Genomic DNA, 12,239 nt, shown 5'->3' with positions numbered 1-12,239 from the left:
TCATCTCTTTTTCTATCTGCACCACGAAGCATCCAGAGAAAATATATTTTTAGCTGTGCAAGCAGAGCAACATTTAGAACAGCTGGTTAAACAAATAAGTAATCCGATGATGCAACCCTCCTGGAGTACTTGGCAGATCAATAAGTAATAAAGAAAGTCTTTGTTACTTTTGGACATTACACGGGATTTTTGGAGTATAAACCACAGATTAAACATCAAACATGCTCTTACTTTGACAGCGTTTTATAAAAATACTGAAAACTGTGTTTAACAACTTGGATTTGTCCTTCTTCATTTTCCACATTCACCTGTCATGCCAAACGGAACATGATGTTCCGTAGACATTCAGCAGACAGGATAAGCTAACAGTGAGCAGCAGAATACAAAGTACATTTCTTTCTCAGCCTCATACAAATTAGACACTTTCTGTCCATCGCTGGGACTGAATGGAGGTGTTCAGTTTGTATAGTCAAGCACAGGATGTCGGCACTTCATTGAGCATCGTACTGGCCTCTGTTCTCTGGTCAGCTTAAAAGAAACGTGGGTTCAGAATATTGATATAGGGCATGGTGTTTAACAGGGGGTCTGTGACCCCTAGGGAGTCCACAGAGGTACTGCGGGGGGTCGCAAAATATTTGGTTGATTAGACATTTTTTATGTTTTTTTCTTTCTTTTTTTATAATTATCCCCCACAAATTACAGAGCCCATTCAGTTCCCAGTTGAAATCCCATGTATGTATGCACTAGAGTGAGTTTAACATAGAATACATACACACATATAGCAGGGGGTCCCTATGTTATCTCTCCATCAAGTAGGAAGTCCATGACCTGAAAAACAATTAAAAACCCTGATATAGGGTGTATAAGTAGCCACCAGTTGGTTAGGTTAGCTTAGTATATAAGACTGGAAGACAGAGGGAAAATTATTTCCTTATTATGAAGTGGCTGTGATTAGCTGAGCCAAGCTAGGAGATGCAATAAGTTGTAGAGAGTTAGATAAGATATGCTTTTGTTCATACCACAAAATTAAGACAGTGTGTTCATTAAACTGCGCATGTTGAAGTCAGGTTCCACCGAGATTTGAACTCGGATCACTGGATTCAAAGTCCAGAGTGCTGACCATTACACCATGGAACCACTGACATATACATCTGAATCAATTTAATTTAACAATAATAATAATAATAATAATATTTAACAACATCTGGAATAAAGTGACTTAAACTGATCAGCATTATTCAGCTCTGTACAGCAGAAAAAAAAAAATTCACGTACCGTAATGTTCAAATCACAAACACTATGATTACATATGTAAATAGGAACAATAGTGACACATTTTCCAAAACAGGCAACTATAACTTTAGGGCTGTTATATTTCTTTCATTGATAGCATGTGTTACGTCGATCCCTGCTTGTAGCCAGTCGCATGCTGAAATAAGACTGAGAAGTCTGGGTTACGGTGTCCAGAATGACTGGTGGACAAATAGTGTTGCCACTGTCCAGTTGTCAGGCAGGACAATGTCATCCTCTTAACCAAAAACACCTGAATAAAGTGCTCCTCATGTCTGCATTTTCAATCTAAAATTCTGTTTAGTATAAAGATAAATCTTTGGGATCTACTTTGAGCTGGAATAGGAACAAAGAACCAAGAACGATAGATCATAGCTTCATTCTTAGAACTTGAATGCTGGATGTAGTGTAAGTCCACGTTTGAAGATGTGGGATCTTTTTTTCAACAGAGTGCTTAGAAAACCCCAAGTGACCTTTCTTGGGAGACAGAGTAAATCTGTGAGACCAGCGGGAAAGACATGAAACGATGCTGAAAACCATGAAACAGAGAAATAATAATAATAATAATCTGTCATTTTTCTTTTTTATTCTGTTCTCGTTCATTTGAGGTTAGGACATCTGCAGTCGTCTTTTTAATTTGTCGGAAGAGAGATATCTGATCTCTTAAATCCTTTCCCCAACACACTTGGAACTCAGCATGTGTACAAGTGTGCCATATATACCCTATGGAAAGAGCTTATATAACGATTTCAAAAGGGAATTATGAAACAGCTCGAAACTGAGGACACCTCAAAGTAAAAAAGAAAGTATCTTATCAGTGGGATGAAGTCAAAGGAATGTTCTGTAGTTAATATAAAATGAATGTGGGGGTGGAAACCCTTCAGCGATGCAACCAAGTACATTATCTACTTCATTAGTCCTCACAGAGCAGCACACAACTACATGCACACTATGATCAACATTGTGTTTAGCCAGCACTTACCTGCCTTACAAACAGACACTAATAGGTTTCAGACTCACATATGTCATTGAAATGTATTCTTTTCCCCAGGAATACAATATTTTTTTTTGGGCTCACAGTTGTCAAAGACAGTTGAAAATCACTTTGAGACACAGCCGCCTCCTCTAAACCTTTTTGGGTTGATCATAAAGCTTCTCCAGAGTTTGTTTCTGGAAGGCAACGCACTTTAAAGCAGACGATAAGAAGTGATCCTGGTAGTTACGAACTGGGAATCAGCAGGCGGAGGAAATTCACACAGCAGTATCTTATCTCGCCTCCCACTCGCATCATTATTGGGCTCTATTGCTGATGATACTCTTTGCCCAGAAGTGCAATGCTACACTGATCAGCCGTTTGCATGCCCTTGCTGGCTGGATACATATATATTAGGTACCCTGGCATGCCACAAATCAAAAGAAAGCCATGACTTGTTATCTCGTCGCAGCTTTTCCCATGCCTTTTCTGGGAAGCCGTATCTCTAGCTTTGAAGTCGGGGGGCCACTGGCGATGTCTCAAGCGCTGCTGCCATCAAGTGAGCGCCTCTTCATTAAATCCTTGAGCTGCCTCTAATTACGGGCCGTATCAGGAGGCCCATGGTGGCGGGTGCTGGGGCGGAGAACAATGCACATGACACAAATGCCAAAACTCTCAGGGGAGACCGGGGACCCAAGTCTCAGCTGACAAGGGAGGCTGCCCATATCTCACCGGTCACGCAGTTTCAAGACAGAACTTCAAAACTGCACAGTCATAATAATCATTAACTATCTTAACTGAGAATTCGTGCGAGAAACAGGAACAGGAATGGGTTTAAAATAAGACTCAGGCAATCTGATATTCAGGTGCGCTCACATGTGCGCTTCAATTGATGCGGCACAGGTTTCCTTTTTCTCAGTTGAAGTCTGCCTGCGCCGATGCTCCTCTGTAAGTTAGCAGATCTGCAGCAAGGGATTGTGGGGTGGATGTCATCCGTGTCTTTCATCCTGAAACTCTCAGTTCCCTTGTCACCTACGCGCCTGCTCTATTTATAACTTGTAACCATAACAACCTGTCTTTTCTCTTTGCCAAACGAAAAGATTTCCTGTCACTCGGTGTCTTTGTGCCTCAGATACAAAGAATGTCATGGTATACAAAAACTTTCATCACCGCTGTCGAAGCCAGAGGTACCCTTAATGGTGATAACTGCAGCTATGAGCTAAGGATTGACACCATTATCTTATGGACAACAAAAAAAAAGTGTGCATTTGAGGGTTTGATTAAAGAACTGTCACTTCTGTGTCTTTTAACTTCTCCCCGTACGATTAGACACAGTTAAACAGGTTGCGTTGATTCTGAAGTCACTCGGGGCTGTAGTGGATGCAGCTGGGCAGGCAGTCACACAGAAACAGAAAACGCTGGGAGTTCACCCTCCCAGGGTAACAGGCGTTTAGCTGACGAGGGCTGAAGCCATTGTCTGACATCTCGCTGCTCCCACCATCCTAGATCCTTTAGTGAAAACTAATTGCTCCCGGAGGGACCAATCCCGTCACACCTAAGTGAACCTGACCCAAGTGCATTGTGTGGTAGAAGTGAGATTCTCTCCATTGTCTTAAGTTGCATCCTCACAGGCGTCCTCGTCACGTATTTGACATCAAACAACAACACAGGCTTTTTGGGGAGGGCGTGGGCTGGGGAGGGAGGGAGGGAGGCAGGGAGGGAGGGAGGTTTTAATCCCCGCACTGAGAGAGGAAACCAAAACAGTTTATTCGAATCTGCACTGATGGAAAATAAATAAACAACGCGAAATTGTCTTGTGGTATAACAGAGGGGGGGATTAAAAACGATTATTGAAATCTTATTATTTCTGAAAGTGCTCTGACCTTGTTTGTAATGTAATTTGGAGAGCCTTGAAAGATTATGATGAGATGAGTCACTTTATAGTTCTCAAATTAAGGAGCAGAGTGGTCTGCAGGGGGACGAATGTTTTCCTAAAAATAACAGTTCAATGCCAGAACAAGGTTAAACAGTGAAAGGCCCCAGTCTGTCATTCAGAAATAATTAGACACTGAACTAAAATCAACTAAGTTTATTTGTTTTAGATGATGCAGTGGTGCAGTGTCTCCAAAACAAAGCTTTTTGTTTGTATTGTTTGTATACATGATGGATGCACAGATCTGTCTCACCAGAAAGAAACCTTCACCTGCATTGACCCAGTGAAGCGCTCCAGGTATTGGACACAGTCCAACTGATTCACTTTTTATATTCAGTATGCATGAAGCCTATTCTTGATCCAGTCCAAAAGGAGGTTTAAAAAAAAGGCAACTGGACTTGTAGTTGAGCTTTAAATAGAAAACGGAAACTTGTTTGACTTGTTTCTGTAAGAACTAGGAACTGATGCCACATATTCCAAATAATGGCTGGATACTTACCTGTTGTCAAAGGGGGGGTAAGCCACTTTCCCTATGAATGCTGCTATTGTCAGTGAGAGGCTACAGTCTCAAGCTGTGAATGGGGTTGAAACTTCTTGGGGACAGAAGTCAAGGCTGTATTGTAAATACTCCTCTCTCAAACCATCTGTCTTCTCTGGCTATCTTCAAAAGAGCGTCCTTTGTCCTGCAGGTCAGGGTGGACCGTTGAGTCGTTCCCTGATGAGGTGGCTCTCCTGTTTTGGGTCATGCGTTTGTGGATGGATTGTCTGGTTTCCCCAGTGAACAAGCCTGTGCATTCCTCACTGCACTGAACGCCATACACCACATTACTTGCGTTTTGTCTTTGGGGTACACCAGTTTTTGTTTAGTTTCTCTGACACACCAGCTACGTAGGAGGTGACGATGTTCTTCCTCTTATTGTACTCCTCCCTGTCATCACTGTCCTTTTTAGTTTATCTTCTTGAGCCTTTGACACAAGCCCAATTCTCAGTCCAAGAGTGTAAAATACACTCTGTGTAGATGTCATGACTATATAATTAGAGCTTCTGTGCTATTCTAAGCTTAACCCTGTGGTGCATTTTATCCCCAAATGTTTCCCTAAACCTAACTAAGTAACATGATAGCTAGTGATAATGCAGGCTGACATCTATCTATCTATCTATCTATCTATCTATCTATCTATCTATCTATCTATCTATCTATCTATCTATCTATCTATCTATCTATCTATCTATCTATCTTATTTATTCATAAGGAATACTTCCTGTTTACAGGGATTTTCTTCCATGAAACTGTCCTCCACTGAAACAAACCATGTTAGCAAAAAAAGATGATTGTTGTTTTTTTTTTTTTTTTTTTTTTACAACTTTAAAACACCGCCTTATCCTAATGTAAAACTTTTATCTGATCCTGGACGGAGGGAAGCCCGGCCGGCACGTCGCTCAATTGCCTTTCTCTTTACATTTGCAGTGTGAACACAACCACACATTAAATGAAGAAATCACGAGCCGCAGGGGGAACAGGGAAAAGGTCTGACAGGATGTTCATCCCGTTGCCATCCTTGAGAATAATAGCTCTAATAGATTAACTGCATTGTTCCTTACCTCAGGTGTGCACGCACAGTGAGCTAGTTCAGTCACACCATCACCTCCGCCAAAATGTGACGATGTTACTATTCCCCTGCTGCTTTAACGGATAAAGAAAACACACGAAAACAAAACCTGCTTCTCCGTTCTCCGTCTTTGACATGCTGGATATCTAAGAGCTGTTTGGAGAACATGGTGGCAGCTGAATTGTTACACTCGTAGGTTATAAAAAAAGACAGGTGATGTCAGAACATACATGTTTTATAGCATGCTGATGAGAGGCCAGCTGATTTACAATTTAATTAAGCTTTTCAAGAACATAAAATACGTATTGATGCGGTTCAGGGAGGAGTGTAGCTGCTTTCTCCTCTTATCTGAGAGCTCTTTTTTTTGTTTGTTTGCTGCAGGTAAATAATTGCCGCTTTGGATTGTATGAGCCTAAAATGGAGCAGTTCCCAAAAATCTCCCCTTTCCTTTTCATTACATTTGATTCCTCTCAATGCTCTAAGAACTGCAACAGCAATAAGCACGGGAGGCTACACAAACAGGATTACTTAGTGTGGGCATGCTGAAAATCAATTCAATACCGTTTCAGTGGTAGAAGCCAGTAAACGTGATTTATTTTCTCTGAGAGCCATGCACACCAAACATACAAGAAAATAGCTAGCAATTGTCAAACTGAAATGTCTTTCCATATAGCACATGGTAGTCTGTCAGACTATCAACTTGTAACACATGTGACCACAATTTGGCATGCTGTGTGTTCCTTTTAAAAAGGCGATGCAGTGCAAACATAACCAACACAACTATTATTTCAAATAAGTAGGATGTCTTCCGCTCCTTCCGCTTTATCCTACATAACAGTCAGACGGACAATGTTCTCCTCATGCCCTTGTCCCACTTGGAATACACTAAGAAAAGACAATTACACAGTTTTGCAAGCAACCACTTATACTGTTTTACTTATAAGGACGTGAACATTTACCAGTGCTGGTAATTGGTATCATTTGAATATAACATTCTGCCTATGAATTCTTGCATGTCAACTCTGTTTACACCGCGTGGGAAGAGCTCATATTCCTGCTATTAGAAACTCAAATAAGACAACTGGGATATAGCAATATTAGTTGGGTTACTGAGGCATGTTCCATCTTATGCCAGGGGATAGACAAACAGGGGAAGTGCAGTTTCCATGGTGATACCCTGACGGAACCAAAGCTATTCATTGATTTTGCATCTTTGTTGTAACAAAGCAACAAAGTGGCGCGGTGCGGTGGAGGGTTCTTTTTGCCGTGTTTACACGTGGGCCTAAAGTAGGGGTTGAGGTGTTGTGGAGATAAAGGAATGATGAAACTGTTCATTCTGTGACACTGAACTGTTGAGTTGCCCGGTCTCTGCTCCTGTTTCAGTACAGACGCGTTCAAATAAAACTCATGTGCATACACACGTCCAAACTTATGAAAAACACACCAAAAAGCAGCAATACTAAATTGTAGATGGAATGGATTATAATGAATACGTCTGCAAGGATGTGATCCTTATGCAATTACTGAATGGATTCAAATATGTGTAAGTAATAAAAGCATGTATTACATTTTTTCCCCATATCACCATATATGTTGCAGGCATAATTGATTATCAGTGTACTTAAACAATGATGTCCTATGATACATTATACAGTCGCTTACAAAATTGTTTACCAATAATAACTCAGGCAATATAACCTACTGCAAACTTACTCAAATCTCAGTAATAAAACATGACCGACCTCTGGTAAGGACAAGAAGCTAATGGATCCTCACAACAAAATTAAACTCATTTGCACAGCAAAGTATTAATTAAGTTCAGAAAGTTTAAAGACATCTAATTAGCACATGAAACAAAATCAAATGAATTTAACACAGACTATAAAAACCCCTCCAGGTAGATCTTGAAAAAGTTTGTTATCAGCGCAGGCTGGCGGCTAAGAGCAAGAGCATTAATGCATTCATCGCATCCAGCGAAAACCAACACAAATTTAAACGGAAGCACCTCGCTTTGCATTTGCGACATCAAAATGTGAAGGCACAGACAAACTAGCATGTTGAGAGCATGAAGTCATTAAAACGTGATGCAGGGGGAATAAAAGCCACAAGCCACTGATGTGTTACTGCAGCCACAACAACATATTCCAGCTGCTTTTGATGAGATATTACAAAGTCATGCTATGATTGGAAAAGAAATTCCTGGAGCATAGTCTGGGGCTCCAGCCCCTGAGCTGCCCAGCTCGTTATCCCTACATGAGCACGGCAATGGAGACAAACAGGGAGGAAGGAGGGCACTGAAGGGCTGTGGTGAGGGAATGATGATGAAGACATTTGTTGCTCAGTGTGTGATGTGTATCACAGAATCCAATCCACCACAACAGGTACGATGCAGCTTGAAGAGGAAACAGAAACTGTGGATCTTGAGCAAAGCTGACATGCAGAGACTTGTCGTCTTACCCTCTTAGATAATAACCATCAGCTGAGTACCCAGTGTGATGCAGCAGCAGCAGCAGCTATAACAAAGAAGCTACAAAAAACAAAAAAACAAAACAAAGCAAAACTCCAGGCTCAGTGCGAATATTTGTTTAATATTTGTCATTTTTCTTTGTATTTTTCTAATTTTACTTAATTTACTGCTAATGCAGGTGCTCACATTAAATTGACGCCTCGACCGCTGCTACACCTAGATGACCCACATGTAGACTTGATAGACTTGGATTTAGAAATGGAGAGTTATTTTGTTGTCAACCAATTCATCTCCATGCCGCTCAGATGTTGTGGATGACTACGTCGCTGTTAGTCTTCTTTCTGTCACAGAATAAAGGACCCCAAATTATTTGATTGGCAGATCTTTGCTGGAGCGTAATCAGTTTGGGTAAACACGGGCTGGCTTCCAGGCTAGATTAGGTTTAGCTTTAAATGGGCTCTGTCAGACAGCTCCTGCAATGTGAAATGTTCCCCCAAAGACTCAAAACTTGGATGCCGTTTTCACAAATAAACTGTTTTATTCTCTAATGAAAAATGGGAAACAGCTGCGGCGTCATTCTGAATTATATTTCCGTGCAACAAACTACTGGGCATTGAAATTTCTGCTGGGCAATAATTCTTCCTTATTGTGCAAGAGTACTTTTCAAACCAAGACATTTGAATATAAATTGATTCAAAATACCAAGAAAGGCTGTTTGCTCTTTGTTTAGTGAACCTCTCTAAACAGAACTTTTGCCCCAGCCCCAAGAGGAATTAAAATCAATTTTTGTTTCTTTCTTTGTCAGGAAATATAACCTACTGGGAAACTGGCTTTATTTAAACCATGTGCCGGTTGCAAAACCAGACTTGCAAACACCAAAAAAAAGGAAAAAAAAGAAGAAACTGTATTTGCTAAATGGCGGTTAACCACACACAAAACAAGGACTTCTTCAATGCTGAACTCGAGGCAAGGGCATCCACCACCATCAGGCAACCACCATCTTTCCCAGTCATCTTCTGAACAGAGCATGAATGAATAATTACTTTCAGAGTAATTACATTTTCCAGCATTGTTGACGGTGGAGACCCTGACTGTGATCACTCAATGCAACAAAACTCATTAATGAAATCACCAAGTGCTTTCTAATCTTAGCATATTGAATCCCCATGGATAATAAATAACCTACCCTTTTCCTTTCCCCTATCGGCAGAATAGAATCACGCAACGTCTTGTACAGCTCAGTGGGTGCGCTACCAGATTTATTGTTTTGATTTCCACTGAGCCCACTTGTACTTGAAATGCATGCAGTCAAACAGATGGAACTCACTTTTTAAAACTGAGTGTGCTCTTTACCGCATGCATGCATGCAATGGTTATTCATTAATTTGATCTTTTCAGCGATGCCAGGCATGTCTGAATACCAGAAATACTGCAAACATATCCGCCAGAATCACAGATTAGCCTGCGATACAGAGCAGCATCCCATCCACACAAGCTGAGATCCTGTGGAGTCGCTCTGTTCGCTTCATCTGTACGTCTCTGCGTGAGGACGCTGTCTGCTGTTTACTTTAATCACATTTCACTTTGTGAGGAAGTTTCACATTTTCAAAAAGTTGCTCCTCGCTGCAGCGGAGGCAGTGCTGGCATTAATCCGTTTGTAGCTGAAACAAATGTTCCTTTTTCATCCTTTTTGCCATTTGCAGAGTTGAAGGCAGGTCAGGAAGCAGGTGAAATGTGACCTAAGCAGCGCGTGGTTTGTCAGGACGCTCTGAGTGTGTTGGGTCACTGGCTTTGTCTTCGTGTCATGTACTATCCTTCACAGTGGGCACATGGCTGCCTCGCATGACCTTTTTACAGAGCCCTGCAGTGCCTCTGTGTCCGAGGTACTTCTGATACACCTACACAATAGCTACCATATCCCTTCTGCTTACTAATTAGCACATCGTCATGAAATCTGGTACAATATCTCGGTGCTCGAATGGAGCTGTTGAGAGATCAAGAAATGGCAATATGCCCTGTCTTTTATAATCAAAAGCCCTCAGGTCAAATGTTGAATCCTCACAGGATAATGACTACAATAAGAAAAACCGGCGGGATTCCTCATCCAATTCCATTTGATCATGCTCTACTACGCAAACTGGACAAGCTGAGCAGATATTAGAGTGTCCGACAACAGCATCAGGGGAGATCAGTCAGACCATGAGATGAGAGATGCAGCACTGATATCTGTGGTCACTAGCTGCAGCAGATGGCTCCAGATACAACACTGTTACAGATAGACTAAAACAATTATCCCGCTGTCCCTGTAGCGTTTTGTTTGGAATCATCTTTTCAAAGGAGACAAAATCCAGCACGAAATCTTATCTCGGCTTGGTTTGAAGAGCGAAAGAAATTCTGAGAAGCTGTGGGGGAGATAGTGTTGCTGTCTTATCTGTGTCAGGATAAATATACTACAGAACAAATGCTGACATTGATCAGCAACACAACGTTCGTTTGACGGGAAAAAAGGCTAGTGCAGGCTTGGCGAGACTGCATTCATCACCGCATAACGGCTGTTTTCAACCAACACTCTTCCACACTCTTATGTTTAAGACGTCTAATTATTGTGCGTAAAAGTTATTCACAGAAGCCATGCACATGCATATCGGACAAAAGGGAAATGACTAAAATGAATTTATTCCGAGTATTCGTACTGTCCGACTGCTCTCAAGTGAATGGACACACAGCACAATTCCTCTCTGAAATGTCTACAAAAGCCTTTTTCTTCATATTTCAGCTGGGTCTAAATAAAGGAGAGGAGTTTTAACGGCCACTCGAGATTTCTGCTGTGTCAGTGACCCATGTTGTTGTTCTGCTCAGGTGTTCTTTGGAAAAGTTCCTTAGCAACACCAACTAAATGTACAAAATGGAAAATGCAACTTGTTGCTTGCCGGCTCTGGTCCAGCCATGGCAGACAAGGCCAACGCTACTGTTGGAGAACAAAAGAAAACAAATGGGAAGTGCTGAGCCGGTCTGATTGGCATGTGCACACTGTTGTCCAGGGAACTGTCAGCAGTGATAGATTTTGCTGTCTGAACCAAGCTGAGATCAGAGGACTTTCCAAAGACAATTGCAGTGGAAACACGTTCTGCCTTAATTGTACTGACAGGTGGCTACAATAAAGGACCGCACTTTGAAGTTCAACCTTTTGGGAAATACACTTAGACGTAACGATCGATACCAGTCTCCTACGTCTATTCACCGTGACACTGAGGCTAGCCGTTAGCTTAGCTTAGCATAAGGACTAGAAAGAAATGGGAACTGCTCCAGAAGCGGCACGGAGCTCATAATAAGAATGAAAAATCTTGTTGCTTGGCAACCACTTTTGTATGCACGGAAATAATTAAATAACCTGTTAATTAGGGAGCTTTGGAAATGTTGGTCAGCGAATTTTGCACAATATGTAAATGGTATGGTTCCTCACCCTAGTCCACTGAAAGTCTTTGTGTCCTTTTTTTTTTCTTTTTCCAAAGAACACCATGAAATCCCAAGAATGTCCTCTGTTAGAGAGTGTAGAGTAGCCTTTCTCTGCAATGCATTTTGGACGTCAGCATTCTCTGGCCAAGCCACAGCTCATCTCATGTCTCACCAGACAACAAAGAGCAACTTTAAAGCCACATAGAAAAAAAAAAGCTTCTCAACTCTGTAACTGTTGACTCTGCATTTCATCCAGTTTGCTTTGCATACGAATATCCTTGCTTTTAATTGTTCAAATTTACTTGGTGCTGGCATGTGGTGTGTGTGTGTGTGTGTGTGTGTGTGTGTGTGATCTACAGTTGTGTGTAACTTTGTGTTTTGCCTGAAGGGACTGCAGATAAAAAATAACACATGGTATGTGTGATATTATATATGATAATATGAATAAATCCACTTTTAGCAATAGAGCATATATTCAATGGCACGACACACAACTATTAAGTAAACCAT

At 41.3% G+C, this 12,239-nt stretch overlaps 1 non-coding gene across 1 annotated transcript; it reads right to left on the bottom strand.

Annotated features, from left to right (window-relative positions):
• Positions 1–1,065: 1,065 nt before the first annotated feature.
• trnaq-uug lies at positions 1,066–1,137 on the bottom strand. The gene has a single exon. It is a non-coding gene; the product is annotated as a tRNA-Gln (tRNA).
• Positions 1,138–12,239: the final 11,102 nt, after the last annotated feature.

Source organism: Mugil cephalus, chromosome 3 (genome assembly GCF_022458985.1).
Source record: "Mugil cephalus isolate CIBA_MC_2020 chromosome 3, CIBA_Mcephalus_1.1, whole genome shotgun sequence".
NCBI lineage: Eukaryota > Metazoa > Chordata > Actinopteri > Mugiliformes > Mugilidae > Mugil > Mugil cephalus.
This window is presented reverse-complemented; position numbering and strand designations above follow the sequence as displayed.